Source organism: Chelonus insularis, unplaced genomic scaffold (genome assembly GCF_013357705.1).
Source record: "Chelonus insularis isolate UGA/USDA-ARS -01 unplaced genomic scaffold, ASM1335770v1 contig_272_pilon, whole genome shotgun sequence".
NCBI lineage: Eukaryota > Metazoa > Arthropoda > Insecta > Hymenoptera > Braconidae > Chelonus > Chelonus insularis.
The window spans coordinates 51,264-74,185 of NW_023276459.1; the positions used below are offsets into that span (position 1 = coordinate 51,264).

Below are 22,922 nucleotides of genomic sequence, written 5' to 3' on the forward strand. Positions count from 1 at the left end.
TACATCTCTTTTTCTTCTTCATTCTTTGGTCGTCCGTTCGCCGTTGGCATCACGAGGGATGGATGCGCGCGTCCGATGCGCAAATTTTCCAACAGTAGGCAGAGCACGCTCAGTGTCGCGTCAGCCCCCGGCCCCGCTGCACCACGTAACCAATCCAGGTCCAGATAACCTATACCTTATCTCTTTTTTATCACCAAAATAGTATAAATTATTACAAACTCAAACCAAATATATTCGGGAAAATTTACAACTGCCCTAGACACCAAAAGGCCGCTTCCGTCACCTCAACGGCTGTCCTACCGACTCCTTAGTCAAGCCAACCCGGAACCAGTACCAGTGCAAGTTCTTCTACCGACCAACGCTTTGGATACTACTTCACCGGCAAGTCTATATTCTAGTTTTCTTTCATTTATCACATAATTATTTCTGTCATGTTACTCATGGTACATTTGATTTAACACTCAAGGCTAGTTGATGATGATGATGATGCACACTAGCTCAAATTTCTACTAGAATTACGGTTCAATGGTATGGGCACACGTGTGCGGAAGTCGACGATCGATTGGATGGAATGCGAGCCGCTAGCTTTCTTTAGAACAAAGCTCTATTCAATGCGAAAGCTTTACCCAGCAATTTTGGGTACTGATGCTATAAAATAGTGAAAAGAAAATCGGTTTGTCCTTTTTAGTACTTGTGCTTTGTCTATGCGAAAATGATGTATTTAAAATACAATACTCTTTTGTGTTGTTTTTGTCCATTTCAGTTTGACTCTGTTTTATTACAACATTGAATTTAGCATCAGATCTTGAAAATTCAAGTAAAACAATTAAATAATAAGTATGTCTATATTTAAACTTGAAGTAAAAACTATTCTTTCTCAGTAAATATTCAATTGTTTGTGTAAAAAAAATTCCTTTGAGATCGAAATAAGCCCAAGAGTCCACTTTCAGTAGGAATGAAAGACAAATATTCGACTTTTAGAAGTCCAAACTTCACTCCGCGTGGGAATAAAACTGGAGTTCATGTGGACTTTACCAACTTCTTGGTCATACGTATTTAGAGAACAATTTCCAGTCGTCTACTTTACGATCCTAAAACTTTTGGTTGTTTTAATTTTTAGTTAAAATCAGCTTAAAATATATGTTTAAAAACTCTAGGTGCATATATTTAACTTTTCTTTGATATTGATGCAAACTAGCAACTCGTTTAAAGGTTTTATATTAACTTCTGATGAGGGTTGAGCCAACAAAAGCTGATGTGTACTGACACTTTTAGTCTAATTTAACTGGTTTAGGTCCACGGTGCAGGGTCGTGAATGCCGTTCTGGTATCTATTATTATTTGGAGACATAGACTGAAGCAAGTGCAACGACGAGGGTCTGTTGCACAGGTCTGGGAAGATGTTAATAACTTGGCGGTGATTTAAATAGAATACTCGCGCCAAGATTTCCTCTATGCGTGTCCACATCGTTGAGGAATCTGTCTACATCTAACTTCCAAAATTGCTCGACAATTATCACTCAAACATTGTGAGGATTACGGCATCATTGAATTATCAATCAACTAACTTTCGCCCATTTTTTAACATTACTCATGGCACCAGTAGTTGATAAATAAAAGACATCAATAACATACAATTGGATTGTATTGGGTCAGCTATTATAAAACGCAAAATAATTGACAGCCATTGTGACGGGCTGGGTTTGCGAGTTAAACCTGATTGGAGAATGAAAAATAGCACTCGGTGTGCTTGTCATCATTGAGCGCATGCAGGTTAAATACATATATATCCATGTACTTTACAAGGCGAGTCATGTCGATGAGGGGTTGCACAGAAAGAGCACAGGGATGAGGTAACATTCACTCATTCGTGATAGCCACTACCTTTACATACTGAAGCCACACATTGATACATAGTCATACATACATATGTATCTGTTATAGCATTTACTCACAGATGTGCGGGTATATATGTATCCAATCGATGCGTCCACTGCGAAAATTATTCCCGACATACCTTCAATGGCACTCCATGCCTAGCATCCCTCAAATTCTCTAGGTCGACAAAGAGGTGTTAGGTTTCCATGTAGGAGGCAATCGATGCCGCTGTACTCCAGAATCAATATTGGTATTGATAAATAGAGTTCTTCATTTTATTCGTCTAAAAGTCAATGGAAATTTTTCAATAGACAGTCCCCTCGAAAAAACAACTTTATTGCACACACATACGTTATCTTATTCTTCATTCGAAATCAAATGTATTTTTAGTTGACAGTATTTATTTGGAATGATGAATCAACTTTGTTATGGAAAATAAAAAGTTTCATTTTTTAATTTAAAAATTATCTTTTTTTTATTTAACTTTAATTTTTTTTTATTCATTATTTGAATGATTTATCAAATTTGTTGATACTATGTGACGTAAAAAAAGCTTCAAATTTCTGTCACTATTTAAGATAAAAAGCATATAATGAATTTTTTTTTTCAATTAAAAAAACTCTATTTTGTAATTTGATCATCTTCAGCATAAATTTAACCATCGAAAAGTCACAAAAATTTCAAACTTTTTTTTTTATTTAACTTTGTTTTTTATTTGTAAATCAAATAGTCAAAAAAATTATTTGTCAATTTTTTTAAATAAATACCGCTGATGCTGAACAAATCGTTTAGGTATTGAAGCTAATTACATTTTTTCCTCGATACGAATAAAAAAAAACTGATTTTATTTTTATCCCAGTGAATATAGCTATTATTCCGTACATTGAAACAACTAACAAAAAAAAGTTATTCTAAATAACATTTTTTTTAATGAAATAGTGGTTAAAAAAATCCACATGAAACATCACACTACTCGACTAAAATTGTTTATAAAAATTTCCTTTTTTTATAGAAAATCTGCTCCAATTTCATTATTTAAATAAAAGCCATTTAATGGTTGTAGATTAAATTTAAAATACTTCGGAATTCCGAAATGAAGTACATGTGACTTTTATGGGCTGTATTTCAGTATTACTTCGACTCTAATACATCTCATATAAATTTATGACAAATAAAATCGCGGTTGCATAGAAAGAGGATGAAGACTGTAGCTTTTGTCTATATAAATTTCTCATTCTTCCAAGACTCTGATCTGATATTCTCTACACAGAGTTATTACTAAGAGAGGATGAAAAATAATTAAAATGATTAATACTGTCATGGATTTATAATAAAATCTATAAAAAATTCGATTGGTTAATTAGTCAAGCTCGATGGAAAAATACTTTCTTTTTTTATCGTTCAGAAGAATTTTTTTTCTCTGTTCTCCACGCAAAGTAATGAAAAATTCTATCGAGCTGGAGTAGAAGTGTGGTTGTGTTTATCAATTAAAAGTCTGACCGATGGGAGAAAAAAAAAACTTGTGAGTTTCATATGGACTTGGTATTTGGACAGGTAAAGTTTTATTGTAACTCACCACATAGTTATCAGAAAATAATTGTTAAAGAATTTCTCTTTAATGCTATGAAAGCTGAAAATAGATTTAAAAATAGTCTCTCGATAATTTTAAACTAATTTTTTATTTTTTTTGCTATCGCGTTTAAAAAAGTTATTTACTGAAGAGCCATGATAGATGTTATGAGGATTGTTTTTTATTTACTTAGGAATGGAAGCAGCCTCAAAAACACAATTATTATGGCTGCGTGGTTTTAATTGTTACTCAGTAATTAGTTTCCATCAGACAATCTTAGATGAGAAAAACTTGATAAAATATACCGGACGCTTTAGCTGGTATATTTACTCATTATGATGAGCAAAGTTGATGTATATTTGAAGATAACTTCTTCAAATCCGACAATATTGTTTCTTTACTCTTTGAAAAACTCTCAGAAACGAGACTATGCGAGATATTATAAGATGTTATCAAAAGAGTAGTGGAGAACATGAGAGTCCATCGTAAGAGAACTTGTGAAACGATTCAATTTGTTGTATCTAAACTTCATCCCTCTTCATCTTTTGCCTTATTGCGATGCATTGCAAGTTCAGGCATAGATTATTCTAACCGCAAACTTTCCCAAACTTCAAGAGGCTCTAGGTGTTTTGAATCACGCAGAGATTGAATTGAAATTTTACCACAAAGCCGTTATTTATTTATAATTTAAATATAAATAATTTTAAATAGTCATCAAACTTAAATTAACCATAAACTTTTATTAAGATTGAAAGATGAAGCATAAAATTGAATTATTTAACGATTTATTTGACTTATTTTTTTGTTTTTTAATGTACACGACATTTTTCTCAACTTTACTTTTTCCGTCGGACGATAACACTCTGACAGACGCATTTGTAACAACGAAACTTTGCACTTTGAGGAATAAAGTGAAAGCTCAACGAGACAAAGAAGCACAGATGAAACACAAAAGACGAAACAACAGATGTTGCTACTGATTTTACTATCTACACATTATTTCTTTTACTTCATAGTTGTTTGTCGTTTTCTATCCATTTTTATGTATTTCATCTGTCAATTCGTTTTCTCCGGATGTTACGGAAATCCAACGTTGTGGAATAAAAAGCCTTTCCAATTTTGCTCCTTTTTTATTCTCTCACTATGTGTATATATATATATATATATATATGTATCTACATATATTTGTTGTTTGCATCAATAGGAAAACGTGTATGTTTACACACATCACCAGTCTCACGACGGCTTTTGATTGCACCAACTGCTGGTGTAGCAATTCTCCAAAGAGACGAAAAAGCTTCGTACTTCCAAGTGTGAATAGTCTACCTAAATGTACGCTATTTTACTGCGTCCTTTTTGATAAACACATGTAGTCTTTTGATATACATTGTTTTGTCAACTCTTTTCTGTAACAACTATCATATTCGTGTAACATAGGCTTTCACCATTACGATTAAATTGCCAATCATCAATAAATCTGATGAACGCTCTTCTCTCTAATAACTCATAACTGCTGTTCATACCATTTTGGTAATTAATTACATGCGTCAAAACCACAACGTTTTAGAGGCTTTGTACCTATTGCTGAGGTTACTATTCATTACACTGATAATAAATATCTCTCGTAGAATTAGCCAATACTAGACTTGCCAACGATAAATTTATCTGAATATAACCATTTGGATAGAAGAATACTCAAGACGTTAGGACATGTTATTTATAGTTAATCGCTACACTTCTCGAGGAATTAACTAACTTTGAGTACTCCGTGTCGTAATATTTTTGGCCAAAATAACCATTTTAGTTTCAGTATTAATATTAATACCGCAAGACATCAAAACTTGTTACAATTTATTTATTTATTTCAATAAATTAGTTTTTTTTTCTTTATTAATTTAAATGAATTTATATACAGTTTTAGAAAGTTAAAAAAAATTATGTTAAGGCTAATGAGTTGTTTTTTAAAAGAAAATTGACTGCTAATTACATTAATTAAAAAATAATTTGTTGATTCTTTAAATAAGACATACTTCCTTATTAATTTATTAACATGAAAAAAATAATGTTAATAGCAGTATGTTATGTATTAATTGGAATATATTTCTTTGATGTTAAATGTTGCGAAAATTAATGAGATTTTATTGAAAATTGAGCATTTATTAGAATCTAAATAATCTCGTATATATATTGAGCAATTTAACATATGGCTGGACTAATTAATTTATTTACTTATTGAATTTATACAATTTATTCGTAAATGTAATCGATTAAATTAATATTAAAGCGTATTATAAATTTTTGTGCATGACCAAATCACGTTTTAATTCCGACAGTCGAAGCATTTGAAAATTTTCATTAAAAAAAACTAAAAAAACTAAAGGTTCATACTATATTCAATATTTCAGTATTGGTTTAATGGCGCTTTAATAAAAAAAAAATATTCAATATTTTTTATTGCGTGCCTCAGGCCATATACATATAGTCATGATATGCAGTCTCATGCAATATTCAGTGATAAAATATTTTTTATTACCAAAGTTTTATGCATTTTTAACTCGTGAATTTTTCGTTAATGCCATCGTCATCAGGGAAATTCTCAAAATTCCAGATAAATTTTCTATCAAATTGATAAATTCTTGACAAATTTTACAACAAATATTTCTTATCATCATCTAATAAGGGTATTGAATTATCACAGAAAACTAGAGAATTTCTTTCTCCAAGTCATGATATATTCTATTATTAACGGAACCTTTATTAGTTGACTATAAAACTTTATATTACAATTGAATATTTTTAAAGCACTCAAAAGGCAAGTATGTTTGATAGGTCGAGACGGTGTAACATCATCACGATACTGGTCTATTTAGTTTCTTTTTCGTTGAAAGACTTCCGCCGAAAGATCTGTATCCGGATTCGAAAAAGCGGAAATACAAGCTCTTGAAAACCGACTAAAGAGTTCTTTGTAGAGCCACGTCTTTACTTCCTCATTTCTTCTTCTCTACACTTGTATCAGCATTCCTTTCAGCTCGCGAGGTTTCTCATTATTCTTGAAAAAGTCTAGGGCTCCCAGTTTGACTGTAGGAAAAAAGACATCTTTTTGTTACGTTTTTTTTTATCTTTTTCAGCTCCACTGAAATTTTTAAAGGATGATTACACGCTTAAAAAAAAGTTTTGTTGTTAATTGAAATCATTAAGAATTGATTGAGAATTGAAAAACTTTTATTACGCTCTTTTAAATAATTAAAATCAGTTGTTTGAAAAGTCAAAGTAAAGTTTAAGAACCCATACTTTTTTCTAGCTTTCTAGAGGTTAAAAATATTAAAGACAGAGTTTCTTATTCGATTATCTCCTGAGTAAAAATAATCGATTGTTGGATGAGCCCATAGGAAGCCCAAAAACATGTTCTAGGCCAAAGGAAGCCCTAAAAATAATTTCCAGGCCCATAATGCGCCCAATTTAAGTCCAAAAATATTTCTAAAAACTTAAACAAAAAAAGAAATTATCTTTAAAACATATCATTGAATTAACCTTTAGGTCTGAATTAAGCTTTTTTTTCATTTTGGGTGTGTTTGAGGCCATAACTATATTATGATCTTTCATGACCACTTCAAGTGGTTACATGTAAACAGTTTAATCCTCTAAACTTTGTAAACGACAGCTAGAAGTATTCTGTTGCAGAAATTTGCATATCAACCAGCATATAAAATATTTTTAATTTTATTGTTAATGAGATAATATAATTATGATTAAAGTCCCAAATTACAACTTTTGTTTAAAAACTTTTTTTGATGACAAGAAAGAACAATAAAATTGATTTCTTCGGGGAGGTAGCTTAGGTTTTGATGCTTCAGATACAATAGTATTCTATATCATCAGCTTATCCAATACATTAACTTAATCACTCTATTAACTTTTTATCCGGTAAACGTATACCACTCAATTCTCTTTAGAGTTGTTAAGTAAATTCATTGCAATCCGTTCAAGTGAGAAAAACGGTTAATTCGTGAGGAAGGGTTCTTTACACGTCATCAAAGATCGTTTGCAGAGTAATCGAGAATGTGAAGCGATTTCCTGACAATAAATCACGTTTCTTCTAAGCACTAACGCGCCCTATTATTTTTTTCCTATACAAACTCAACTCAAGAGACATACTATAATTACCCTCATCAACGAACACCACAAAAACAATTCTTATTTCATGATTTCGACTACTGTCGTGAGTTTGGAATCAACGAGGTAATTGGGAACGATGCCAAATATTTTTCATCACCAAATAAAATCTTATTTTCATTATTTTTCACGTTGAAAACATTCAGCAAACATTTTATAATTAAATTCATTATTTTGTAGTGAGGAAGAAAAGAATATTAGCAAAGGAGATAAAAAAAAAATAATTGCAAAGATGTGAAAATAATGAAGGAAATTTTATTGTAATTATTTTGGCCTATACAATCTTCGCAGAATAATTATGCCCATTTGTTTTCTTGTAAGTTAGGAAAAATTAAAAACAAATTAAACAGGGGGAAGTATTAAAGAAGAGTGTTGAACTAACTTTTCGCAAGTTTAAGAGGGGAAATTAAACTTTAGCTAAAATTTATGATTTCCTGTTAATTTTAGCTAATGGACTACACCTTTTGAAAATAATGAAAAAAAAAAATTTTCTCACTTCTATGACCCTGACCCAATCTGAACTCTTTTTTACTTCTGTATTTTTAATACTCTTTTTAAAGACCAGTCTTTTTTTCTCATAATCCTTGCTTTAGTGTTCATACAAGCGTGAAATCAAGGATAAAAAAGGAAATGTGTCTAAAGTTTTTCTACTTTTTGAAAATGATCAAAAACTAGATGGAACATATTCCAAGTTACATTAAAAAAAAAAAACTTTGAATTTAATATAGAATGATGAATAATTGAAAAAATAGTGTGGGATAATAACTCAATTTTATTCTCGATGTATCTGAATAACTCGTGTTTAACTTTATGAATAACACACCTTGCATGCTGAGAATATCCTTAAATAAATATTAATGTGTCTCACCAAGCGCGAAAGCAGCTCTAAAGTATACCTGAGGGTCCATAGCATACTCATGAAATAACTTCTATTTCCTGTAACTCACCTTCCACGATCAACCTAAAACTTTGGCCCAACGTTTACCTGCTTACCCACTCGCGAAATATATTTTCCCAGTAAGTCTTTTTAAATTATTATGTATCGTTCATTTTAATAAAAGCTCAAAACTACCACAAACCACCTTCACAGTATTTCGAGAAATAATCAACAATGTTTAGAGACAAATTTGTATTCATCTTTTAATAAATAAATAGCAGTCCTTTACTCTAAATTGCTTGGATGTATTTCTCGGTTCTCTGAGATATAAATTACGTTCACGTAGTCAATTTAGTTCTGTGAAATAGCGTTTGGAACAGTGATGGATTCTCAAGAAGAGAGCAAAGTCCATTTATTTTATCCTCTAGTTTCCTTCCAATGTTCCTGCGGTTTTTCTAAGAATTAGTTCTCATCTAGTGCTTGATCTTAAAACGAACATTAAGCTACAAAATAGGATAAATGTTCTAACATGTTTTTGTTACGTATTTAAAATTCTCTGGTGACTTGATCTACTTGTCGGTAGAAATAACAACCTAAGTGCATAGACTTGTACAAGTTTCGTGAATTTTTAATACTTAAATTAGTGGAAATAGTTTGACATTAGTCAGTTGAAATATCCTTGTAATTTATCAACTGACAAATATCTTATCTCGTTACAGTAATATCCAGAGTATTGTCTTATAAAATACTTAAATAATTACTTAGTAGTGACTCAGGTATCAAATGAATTATTTAAATTCAAGTCATTGTAATTTTAGTAACAGAACTATCTAGCTTACAAAGCTCTGAAATCTTGATAAATCCTTTAAGCAACATGAGTTGTAAGATGACTATACTTGTTTACAATATTAAATTTCTTTCTTATGAGGAGGAAGAAAATTTTATATTAGATTTTGAACTTTTTTACTTTGATTTGAGACACTAAATGAAATTTTTTATGAAGAAGAATTTCTCTTACTGACACTTGATTACATTTAGATGATAAAATTATGACGACTATTCTTTCATATTAAAAACTAAAAATACTCGAAATTTTCCATTCTAATTGCAAAAATCAATAATTGAATAAAGAATAATTGTTATGAATTTTAAAATAGGAATAAATCAATAATTACGATATTTTATGAATCCATAAATAGAATTGAATCTATCAGAGGTCGCGGTTTTTTTTTAAATGTAATTATTTTATGGAAAATCTAACATTCATCATAATTAAAGTTAATGTTTTTTCATGAATGTTACTGACACTCAATTTTCTATGAAAAAATGAGTTCCTTTAACGTTTGTTAATATTTTATATAACATATTTTAATATCATAGGTGGAAAATAATGTGGTATCTACAAAGTTACAATGTTTTAATTATCTTTCTTCCATTCATATTAATTAAATTGTGTTTGATGAAAAATTATACTGAAAAAGATACAAACGAAATTGAAATAAAAGAAAGATATTTCTAATAACAGATGGATTATCTATATTGATGAAATTGTAAATTCAATTTAATTTAATTTTTAATTACCATGCGTACTTTGGTTCAGCTCATAACCAACTGAACTTTCAATATTTGTTTAGTTTTAATTTAAAATAGCATGTTTTAATGAATGCTCACTTTGAACAGGTTGCTAATTTTAATTCATCTTCACATCATTTATAACACGTGTTATCTCGTTTTCTTTATTCAAGCAATAATTAATTATCCATTGTTTACAATTAATTTAACTTTTCAATTTTTTACATTAATATTAAAATTCTTAATATCGTTAAAATTATGAAGCTAAAGGCAATGCAGCAACTTACGTAATGAGTAATTTGGATGCTTCTTTATTATCTCAACTGTGTGCTTTTGTTCAATAGATATACTTGTAAAGAGCTTACATTAAACTTTTTGACATACTAATTATTTTGTAAAATGAATCTCACTTGTACAGACATTGCTTGTGAATACTATTTTAATCACTGCTGAAACTCTCAACTCATTAAACAATTCTTAATTAGATGAGTTAATCATTTTGACTTATTTTTCAAACAAACATATACTTAAACATTTCAAAAAATTACCTATCCTATTAATTTTACTTGAAAGCTCACAACAAATTCATTGATAAATTATTTCTAATTTCAATTCTTTTTTGAATGAACTAGTAAAACATTTTGAATATTGAAACGAATTAATGTAAAAGCAAAAAACTTCTAGAGCTTCCAATAGATATTTCTAAAATTCTAGTAAGAATATATTGTTTCCTATCAGTCTGAAGACCTGTTTAATATTTTATCAAAGCAATACAAATGGTTCATTCATTCCAATGAATTTTATCTGAAATTGTCCACTGCAGTGCCTACTAATGAATAGGCTAGTATTCTAGTAGAAGATTAAACCAGATAATTACAAGCTGTTGTGGTTGCAAACAAACTGACACGTTTAATGGGGTACATAAACGTTTTCCGAGGGTGTGAGGATGTGACAGGAGTTGTGGAAACTCATTCCGTCGAAAAGCCTTTACGACAAATTCCCCAGGGTCACTCAGGTCGACCGGAGGACGTTATACTTACTGGGAATGGTTAAGGTTGCTCCTAAACTCAACATAAATCGGGAAAACGAGCCACCTGCTGAGTTGTAGGCTTTTCTTCCTTTCAACTATCACCAGTTCCGACAATTTAAAGGTCTATTGAACTTTGGATATTATATGTGATAGATATGTTGACATAAAAAAGCCTCTTATGTCTAATAGCTTCATCAGTTATGTTGGAATTAATTTTGAAATGCTTAAGTCTACAGTGTTATTCTATTATGAATGAGTAGACTCTATTTGATTACCCTATTACTTGAATGTTTTCATTACTTCATTTACATTGTAAAATGATATCTTGATTAGTGATAGACTATTTTTCCATTTTATGCTTCTCGAGACTTTCGTGGTAATTAACTTTAATATTAAATACCAAGTCAAGAATTTTGTCCTGCATAATTTAGTAGAGTAATAACAGTCTCAAGTCTTTTAACCAAAGAATATTCTTTGAACAACGAGACATGCGCTTTCTATAGATAAATAATAAATTCTCCTATCATTGATCTGACAGTAGAACTTGGTTTAAAGATGCACGAGGCAGTGATCGGTGTAACTGAAACCAAGTAGTTTCTTCGGTAGTTGGGTGAGGAAAAATGAAATATGGAAATTCGAGAGGTAACTTTTGAACAATAAATTTGATTGTAGAAACGAAAGAAAAAAAATTAAAGGGAAAATAAAATATATCAGTTGGAAAAAATAAATAATTCTTGCCTATATAATGTATTGATTGATCTTGGTTTTATTAGATTGTTTGTCTAGACTACTAGTTTTTTCAAAGTTTCCTGGGAAAAAATATAACATTTTTTCCGGTCAATTAAGCAACGAGGGATGAACGGAATAATCAACGGAAAATCAGAAACGAGTCACTGCGACGTGTCGAGTCGTCAAATTCAATTACCGTCTTTCAATTACACCTGGTTGGTCCGACGAATGAAATGTTCTATAAACTGCTCAAACGTCCAAGCTTTCACCCCTCAGGCGTATAATGTGATTGGTTGAATATGGGAAAGCAACTTTGATTATGCGTACCAATCTCTCTAACTGTATTACCCCTTTATTCGTGCCTTATTCGTTTATATGTGCCTTTGACCCCTGGTCTTTCTAGCAATCTCGTTGTGAGATTAAATCTTCGCTTTCCAATATTCTGTGTTTTCCATGTTCAGCTAACTGTTAAGATTAGATATTAAATTATACATATCATACATCATTTTATGCTTTTGTCGAATCAAAAATTGGAATTTTTCATTTTAAATATAAGGAAAGAAGAATTGAGTAAAAATCACTCTGCAATTCAGGGTAACCAGGGTACTTGGCACAAACAGAGTTAAATTTACACCACAAGATGGTAAAATTTTTTCATTTGTTTTGTAGCAAACTTTTAGGGCAAACTTTACTATCGTGGATAGTAACATTTAACCCAGTACTCAAATTGTTTTATATTGCAGAGTCATTTTTACTTAATTCTTCTTGCCATGTATGTAAAGCAAAAGATAAATTTTTTTTACAATAATTTTTTCGATTAAAAATATTTTTTCTATTCTCAAAATAGTTCTTAAACAATTTAATTGATTCAACTAAAAATTAAACTTTGTTAAAATAAAATTAACAAGCATTAAATGATATTTTTGTCAATTGGAGTTAGTTGGATCGTTGAAAAATACACTTTATTGTTTTATCTATAAATTTCGTTAGCTTCATTTTATTGAGTTAAAAAAATAAATCTATTGTTCGTAAAAACAACTGAAGTTCTATTTTAAAAAAAACTAACTCTTTGCGTGAGTTCAAAACAAAAGTATTTATTAAAAAAGTACATCCGGATCCTTTGTATTCTCAGTGCGAGGTAGTAGAGTACTATTTATATAACTACACTAGTTTACAAGGTTTCCTACTCATCGGTTTAAAGGGTAGATTCTCAACAATAGTTACTCTAAACCTAGATCTAGAGTCTGAAGTTTACTATTGTATTTTATTAACAAAATATTTCTCAACGGAAATCAATCTTCCGTAAGTGCTTTCATTTAAATATTTTAAACTTTTGAAAATTCAATAAAAAGAAATACCGCTATTTGTTTTTAGTGATATTAAAAATATCCAGTAGATTTCCATTAAAAAAATCACATAGGGTATATCAAAAGAAAAAAAAAATGACGAACGTGATGGGAAATTTTTTGATGTTAATTTATTTGGACTCACCGGATGCTAAAATACGAGAAAAATAATGTTTTTTTTAGATATATATGAAAATATAAAATAAAAGTTTGTAAACTGATGATATTAATATGCATAGACTTTCGAGAACGTGATAAAATTTATATACAGACGGATACATACCATCTAACAAATATCAAAGTTTGAAATAATTAAAAAAAAAAAAGAAGTTTATCAGAAATACATCGAAGAGTTTTGCTTTTATTTACTTTTTTCAACTATTTTTGTGGCTTGATGCCACGAAAATTAAATCGAGTTGTAACCTCAATTGAAATATTTTGTGGAAAAGTAATAAAAACTTGATATAAAGTTGTACATTGATATGATATTTGTTTCGGATAAATACTAAATATTTCTATAAAATCATAGTAGCTTTTTCTATTTTATTGTTATTAAAAATAATCAATAAAAATCCATAAAACTATTGACACTAATTTTTTGTTTGAGTTACATTTTTTTCTTTCAACACTTATTCTAATGAATCAGTAACAAAAGATGGCACTTTTATGGTATTCCTCTTTTTGTAAGTAAATGAACACTGCTATTACGACTCATTACGAAAATGAACGTAATTGTGGTGTAGAACCTTCGAACCAAAAAATGAGGTAAAGTCCAAGAAAACTTTATGATAATTTAAGATAGCATTCATTCATTAGAGTAAAGCTGTTTTTAAACTGTGGATTTCTCTAAACTCATTCCTAGGTTATTTTATTCTCTAACTTTATAAGAACATTAAGTCATCGTTTTTTACTTCACCCAAGTAAGTAAGATTAAGTGTCAAGTAGTGAGATCACAAAATGATATATTTTTGATTATTCTAACGATACCTGAAATCCACGTGACACTATTAAGGTTTCTTGTAATTGGATGATGCCATATTGGTGTTCCTAATTCAAATCTTCTCCAATTCCGCCTAGATACTTATGCTGCCTATTATCCTCATGTTGTCTGAAAATTCATGAAACATCAACAAAGATTGATAGAAAAAGATAATATTAGTTTGGAAAAGTTGGTGAATCTCGATTAGAAGCCATGTATCTTGAAAAATCAACAGATCCTGTTTAACTTTCAAGCTTGGGCTTCCCTGTAATAGATACATTTCTAAAATAACCTGGAGAAACTTTGATAACTAAAGTCATAGAACTACACTCTTGGTAGAACAAGTATTATGTAAGGCAATTTTGTATAAAACAACAAGGGAATGCTTGGTCTGGAACTATACGTTTACTGTAACTTATGTTACTTTGGAATGACTCATTAAATATGGATCCAAATAGTCTGACCAAACGTAGCACTTACTACTCTTGACATGACCATTTATTTATATTTTCTCTTCCTTTCTTAGTAATTAGTAATTCTATTTAATTGATCTTTATTAAGTATTTGAGGTTCTCCATTCTCGAGTACTTCACTTTATAATTGATGCCAAAGTTTCCTTCCTCAACAATCATCATTTTGTTACGATGAATGAGAAGAGGGCGCTTAAATATAAGCTTTATGAGGCTTTTTATTCTTGAATATACTGTGAGGTGGTATTTTTCATAAAAATGAAATAAAACTTTCGTAAAAATTCTTGAAAATTAATTAAAAGTCTTATGAAGAAGTAAATGAGATTTTTTATTTATTCTGAAAAACTTTTCAACATCAATTTAAAAATTATTTAAATGATTGCACTAGTAAAGGTGAAAAACTCAATCATCAGAAATAAGATGCATTGGACTTCCAATAAAAATTTCGATGCCGTGTAACAATTTAGTCATGTTTTTTTTATTGTTAAACACAGACAGGTGAAATGAAATTTTTGTGGGTTCATGGAAAAATAAATTGAGCATTTCGCTAGCATGTCAGGCTTCTCTTCCGTTTTCTTTCCCTTTTTCGAAGAGCGACAGTCAATTTAGTGCCGCCTGTGTTCGGATAAACGCCCAACGTGGTTCTTTCGTTCTCTCCTTCTCCCTTTTCCATTCCGACACTTCCGCTACGAAGTGTATATATGTCGAGAACGAGCACAAGAGACAGCAGCATCTAGACCGGTTCCCTAAGGAAATCGAAAACGCGTCTCTTCTGCAGCTCATCCACTAACACGTAGCGGAAATTCTTACGATACTTTGCAAATATTTTTATCGTATTTTTGTCACATTAAATTCAATTTTTTTACTCAATTTGAAATATCGGTTGAAAAAAAATATCCACAAACGGTTGAAATAAATGATAATGCTATTCTACGATAACAGTTTGTTATTCGTGACATCTTGTAGCAAAATATGTGCATACAAATCGTTGAGAGTGAACCTAGACTTTCTCGAAACAGTTGGTTTCATATTTCAGAGACCTTTTATTCTACTTGTTCCGTAATGTTTTCCACCTTTTTTACATTTTTGCTATATAATCATCCTTTTAAATTAAGAAAATAACTTTTTCAATCTTCACTCATGAGTCTATGATTTTCAGATAATTCTAAATAAATATTTTATTTTCTGTCAACTTGATGCTCAAATTTAAAAATAATTGATTTAATTCATAAAAAAGTGAATACAATAAGGTCACTTGAAGATTAAAATTATATTTGACTTTAACTGACCACTTTGTTTCATATTCATTGACAATTTGATATTCATTAGTCATAAAAATCAACAGAGTAATTTTAGTGATTGCAAATTTTATTAGAAGTTAAAAATAGGTGTAAAAAAAATTTATAGAAGCGGATATGTTCTATGTTTCAGTAAGTTCTCTATAGACGACAGTCAGATCTAGAGAGGAAAATCGAGTAATGAAAATTTACGGGGTAATATAAAACATATGCTCAGTAAAAGTGCAATCGAGTGGTACACTTGGAAACTATTCCATTCAATCGTAAATCAAACCTGCCTATTTTTACTTTTTTGCCCAACCTATAGAAACAATTCTCATAAAAATCCAATTTTATCTTCATAACTTTTATAATTGAACTCTTACCCAAAAAAAAAAGAAAAAAAAGATATATATAAATATAATATTTAATTATATCGATGACAAATAAATAATATTTATTCTCTACATAATCAAAAGTAGGTTGATTTTTTGAAATAAAAGTCCTCTTGTGTGTCAGATGCAGAAGAAAATAACATCTACCAGGCATTTTTTCTCTCAAATGAATTGAATTAGACATATCCTTGATGTCAAAACTTCAGGATAAAAATACGAGGGAAAAGCTATAGACTCCCTTGAGAGATTGATTTCTATCTAGTCTAGTGTGCTTGAAGAGACTTGATAGAAGAAACTTTAAAGATTTCTGGCAGAATCTTAACTTCAACTTTCTGAACAAATCATTCGTCTATTTTTCTATTTTCATGCCAAAATATCTTACAGATATCAATCTAAAACCATTCTAATACATCACTTTAAATTTTTTACATATTTCTACCAGTCATTTTTACATTTAATGTTACTTCTACCGCATCTGTAGACTATTTCAAGAAACTTACAAGCCTTAGAATTATTGGCAAAAATTATGTAGGAATTTTTTAAATGGAACTCGTTGTTATAATCGACAGCAATAAAAGAGACAACTGTCACAGAACTTTCTAGGAAGGTGAGTTAAGAAAAATTATTCTCGCTATTTTAGATAAAATCTTGGCTGTTGTGAAGTGAAACGTACATTACATAGTCGTAAAAATAAAGATAATAATTTTTTAAAAATTGTTCTTGTTAAGTTTGTAATGAGTAAAGTGGAACTTTATTTGTTGGTTGACTCATCAAAAAATCAATACTTACCAAAAGTGATGTTCAGTATGTCCAGCTAATTTCTTTTGTTACCAATGTTACTCTTTTATTTACGAACTAGTACCAATAGAAAAACAAGTCAGAGTAAATGACCAAATACTCAATCGATTGAAACCACAATAGTTTACTGTGTTAGCTGGATGAAGACCAGCAATTTTTTACTCACACAAAAAAAACCATTTTCTATCACTATCAATAATTTATTACACACCCCACTCTTTATTTGAACTAAACGTTGTTACAAAATACGAAATAATTATTCCTTTTAGTTTCTTATTTAAGAATTTTATTATTAACAATCAGTTATATTACCGTTTACACATAAATTATCATTTACTGATCAATAATTAGTTTGCCATAAGTCTTTTCAAACTTGTGATTGATTAACTGTTGGTTGATGATCAGATTGTTATTGGTTGGCATCTCAACCATCAATGTTGGAATATTTTATAGCAATTACAAAGCTATTCCTAGTAACCAACCATCAGGTTGCCATTCACTTGCTTACGTTAAATTTTCTGATGATAATCTTACGTAGAAACATACGAAAATGACCAACTTTGGACAAAATATCCAAATCTGACGTCAGTCTACATGGGTTTGGTTACTGGAAATCCTAGAACTATGTTTGAATTGTCCTCGAGTTAACCACAATCACTCCAAACGGTTTCAACAATGGTCGAGATGTCAACCAATTAAGATCTCGTCATAAATCAAACTAGTAGTTAATTAATTCTCCTAAGTTTTAGAAAACTCATGATAAACTAATTATTGGTAAAAAAATAAGTCTATTTATTTTTGCATGGATAACTATGAAATAACACACAATGAATTTTGACTGCTGTAGTAATTGCATATTTGTTATTACTACAAACTTCTCTTTGGGTAGGTCTTCCTATTTACTTCTCAATTATTGTTATTCCTTCATCTACCACCGAGTTTACTCTGAGCATTTGAAAACAGCATACGATAGCTATTTAGTAATTCTCTCATCATAAATTGACAATAAAAAAGTTCAAAAACTTTAGTCATTTCTACTTCAATTCAAACAATTATTTAAGGCTATGTTAATGAATGAAATTAAAAAAACATTATTCTACCCTAGTGTGATGGTGTATTTCTTGATATGTATGTTCTGATGTACAATAAAATTACAAAGGGATGTACAATATGCAAATTTTAGCCAAAATTTCTCTAATATCATTGTAGTTACCTTTTTTGATTGTAGCAAGAGAAGAAATGGTTTTATATAATTGTGTTAGTTGGATGTCATTTAATTCTAAATCCGTAGGTGTTTTCGGAAACGCGAATGCCACAACAAAGTTGCTATAACGAATCACTCTGTAACGAGGTTTCCTAAACACTCTAATTAATGCCATTTGCGATGTGTCACAGTGGCGAGCATGGCTGTACTCACAACGCGGTTGTAACAAAACCACGATCTTGTTGAGTCAACTTTCTCCCGCGCTATACTCGTAGTGGGTTGGTTCTGCTTTCAGGATTCAAAAGTCGAAATCCAACGCTAACCAACTTTGACAATTTTACCATCAAGTTAGAAATAAAAATATCGGAAATTCACTCATATCAAGATTCGGTGAAGCATGAAAAAGTGATAGGTATAATTATTACGGTCACTTTTGTGAATATTCATTTTCCAGGTGAGATATTTCATTCCACTGAAGAGTATCTAGTGTCTTTATAATTTAATTTATCAATATTTCATTTCGCTGGATGACTTTAATGTTTATTAAATTATGCGCTATAAATATGACTACCGGATTCATTCCTAGAAATTTCTCGTGGCATATATTGAGAAAATAAACTCGAAAGCTAGAATTCAGTGATGAAATTGTGTAATATTTTCATGATTAATTTATTTTTCTATTTAATTTATTTTGATTAAATCTTTCGTTTTTTTTTTGTTGTATCATATTTAAAGAGGAAAATATTATTTAACATTAGAGAAAAATGTTTTGTTAATTTGTGGTGCCAGATTAGTTGATAAGGAATAAATTGTATGTACTATTATTGAACAATTGTAGCTTTTGGGAGGGATTTTCACAGCCAGTATTCTACTTTTATATTTATATAAATAATAAAATGAAATATTTAAAATTATCTTTTGAATAATAATCTATTAAAATAAAATTCTTTTTGTTATAATATAGAATTTTCCGCACTCTATTATCAACTGTAAACCGATTAAATATATAATAACTCGAAATGCAATATTTTAATAATCTCATATGTTTTATTTAAATCTATGATTGTTTTTGAAAGCCAAAAAACAACTCTTGAAATTTTTTTTTGCAATTAAAAAAAAATGTCCATTTCAAAAAAATAGTTCCAGTTCTTTAATAAAAGTCGAGAATTAGTTAAAAAATCCAAAGTGTCAATAGTTGAAAACGTGAACTAGAGATATGGGAAGTGAGAGATATCCGTTCGGATAAAATTTATGGAAAATCTACGGCTTGCCACCGGCGAGAATATTATCTCGAGCGTACAAAATTTGTAGGACTCGGTGTGCTGGAAAAAATCGATCTTCGTCCTTTGGAGGCTTTAGGTGTTGCTACCACTATAAGTACTCCGACATCTGTTCGTATAAAAATGGATAAAGTAAAAAATTCCAGAGTCGATTTACAAATGGCCCACAGTTGAATATGTCTGCCGTTTGTTCGAAGAGAAAAAAAAATATAGTAAGTTATTTTATTCAATTTTTCCATGCTTTTTTATTTTTTTATTTTTTTCATTTTTTATATTTGACTTTTACTTCTTTAAAGTACATAACGTAATGTTAATAATTAAATTAATTACTTAGCGTCACTATGTTTTATCTTTTGTGTGAGAAGTGCAACGCAAATTAGGTTTCACGAGGGAAAAGCTTTTGGAAAATTTGATTTTCTTCATCATTTATCCAAAAAGTGAATACCTACATCAATTTGTCCTCAAAATGTTTCTGCTCTACGACATTTTTCCAGCCCTTCATTTTTGGCCTCGACTCAACCTTTCTCACTTGTTAAAGTAGATTGATAAAAATATCGAAGGTGAAAAAAAAACGATTTCAAAGCTTTTAAACACTGAAAAAAAAATTTGATATTTGTTATATAATAAGAGAGAATGTTTTGCTCTTATAAATTAAATCAATATTTAAACATAATAATTGAATTAAATGGAAACTGATTATTTGTTGATAATAATCATATCTTACTATTGATTTAATCTATTATTTTTATGTCAATACACTAAAACATAATTCAATCTGGAAATAATTCAATTGGAAAATCTACTTAAGAAATAATCATCATAATTTTCATTATTATAATTGTTATTAATTAAACAGTATCTACATTTAATATTCTCAAATACACAGAAATATTGCAATCCACTACTTTTATCTTCTAGATAAAGGATTTTTATTCAATTAATTATTTAAACACATAATCACATCCATTATTTTATTTTATTTATAAAGTTTTGAATAATAAAAAGTATTTTCTATCGAGATTTTACAATAGTTTTCTTTTTTGATACTTCAAACTTTTCACAAACATTGAAAAAAACATTCATATTTACTTCATATCAACTAGAAGTTATTCTTCGACAGTTCTTCGAATTTTTTATTTATGAAAATTTATTATTCATATTCATAAAGATATAACTCAAGAAGTCGAGTCTACGATGTTAGAAAAATCAAGATTATAGACATTTTTAAGTATAAAAATGATTTATAAAAATTTTATCTGCATTGAATAGAAAGAAAAATATCCAATTTAATTATTCATTTCGTCAGAATGTTGATCTCAACATCAATATAAATTACAACAAATATTGATAAATAATTTTCCTCTAATAATGTCTGACAAATACATCCAGCTACTGAAACTCAACTCCAGTTACATCACTTCATCAACAAATGGATGAATGGAAAAGTAAACCATAGAGGAGAAGGTAGAATTATGGTCCAGTCTTAAATATGGTCCATTCGTTTATTATGCGAGCATGGTGCGTCTTCCATTAAAAAATAACTTCTTGGTAATAAACAGGAACTTTGAAAAATGTCGATTGATGATAATTAAACCAAGTAAAATGTAATTGAATAAAAACAAAAAATGACCCATAATCTTACCTTCTCCTCTAATAATTCCTGATATACATGGAAATAATAAAAATAATGGAATTCCAAGTATGAGTAAGATGATGATGAGTTTAGGAATTTAATTGGTAATGCAGATCGACTGTAATCAAGGAGAATTTGCGAATTCCAAAATGACGTGGTTATACGATGAAGACTTAGCTTGAAGAGTACTTGATGGTAGTTTTAGGAGATTCTGCAAAGATGAGAGTTACCCCTAAGCGAAGAAGGAGCATTGCAAGGTGGTTAGCAACCTCGTTGAAGGTTTATGCAAAAGCATTAATATGCGGCATTGAGAATTTCAATGGAAAGTTTTCACGTTGGTGGGAATCCACTTGCTGTATGCTCTTTCATGAGCTTATGGTTATTCGAAAGCTTTTATATTGAAATGTTCGATCTTTCCATTCTTTTTAAATTTGTTTTCATGGCATTTACATACATCATTCTACGTGTTTTATCTTAAAAAGTTAATGCTCTCATAGTAATTTGCATTATACTTGAAACCATGTGATATTTTTTGAATTTTCTTTTAAGAGCATGCGATAAGTATCCCTAAACCTCTGCTTAATCTACAAAATATTTACTTTGATAATTTATTAAGCTTTGATAGCTTCAGTTTAATCAATTTTATATGTCATCGTGATCATAAACTTTGACTTTATAACATGGAACTTCTTACATGAAATATTAAATTAAATTAAATTAATTGCTATGAAAATATACTCCACATCAAGTACCACAAAACGACTCGTCTAGCAATCTATGAAATTTTAATGAACCATTTCTCTCAACTATGTTGTGGCTTTATTACCAAGCTATAAATGTTTTCCGCTAAATAAGCATTCTAAAAAATACTCCGTTTCGTTTTCGATATCTTTAATTGGGCTTTTCAATTTTATTTGTATGGTTTCATGCAAAATATATCTGTCAAATAAATTTAGAAATAATGGAAAACAATCTCAAATAACCATATTTCTTTTATTACATGCGACATCCTACAAAAATCGATATTAAAAAAAGAATTATTTAATAAACAATTAATATAATGGAAGCCCGATTAAAATATTATTTAAAAATGAATCAACAAAATTTATTATTTATTGGAAAATTGTCCTCAAAAATTTTTTTTTCAAATGTAAGATTTATCATCGAATCGAAAAAATATATTTAATGCTGGACTTGACTCCAAAGCAGCCAAAAAAGTTAGCAATCTAATGTTAAATCGAATTCAACCTCATATTCATCCTCAAATAGAGTTTTATTCCAATAAAACAAACTCCAAAAACTTTGAAATCAATTTCACGCTGACTGATTATGGAAAAACAGTTGTTAATTACTACGAATTATTCGTCAACTCTATTATCAGTGCTATTTGTTCAACGAATAATCTTGTCATTATCATATGCACAATAGCAATTCCTAGTCTGACCCCAGCTCATTCTCTCCCATGGCACTATGTGCATTCCACAACGCAAGACGTATGATGAATAATGTTCGAGTCTAAAGGGATTTGCTTCTCAATTGTTCTTCTATATACCGTGTATCTCATCAACTTATTGTCAGTTACATACAAGGTATTCGTAGTTATCCAGAAAATTTCAGACTACATTGATGAACACTCCAAGATATTTTATTAAATATCTCGCCTGCATCCTGATAGATAAGAGAAAAGTAGGCTGCACTGTATCTCTACATTG

The 22,922-nt window shown here is 29.7% G+C and overlaps 1 protein-coding gene across 2 annotated transcripts in view; it reads left to right on the top strand.

The window, feature by feature from the left end:
- Nucleotides 1-22,922, top strand: part of mub (poly(rC)-binding protein mub) — an 87,437-nt gene that overhangs the window by 18,636 nt on the left and 45,879 nt on the right. Inside the window, exon 1 of one of the 2 annotated variants that reach the window (XM_035080341.1) lies at nucleotides 267-381. The exons of the other annotated variant lie outside the window; for it this stretch is intronic. The gene's annotated coding sequence lies outside the window, so the exon portion shown is untranslated. Of the gene's footprint in view, nucleotides 1-266; nucleotides 382-22,922 lie in introns of those variants that run through there. 2 annotated transcript variants of the gene reach the window in all.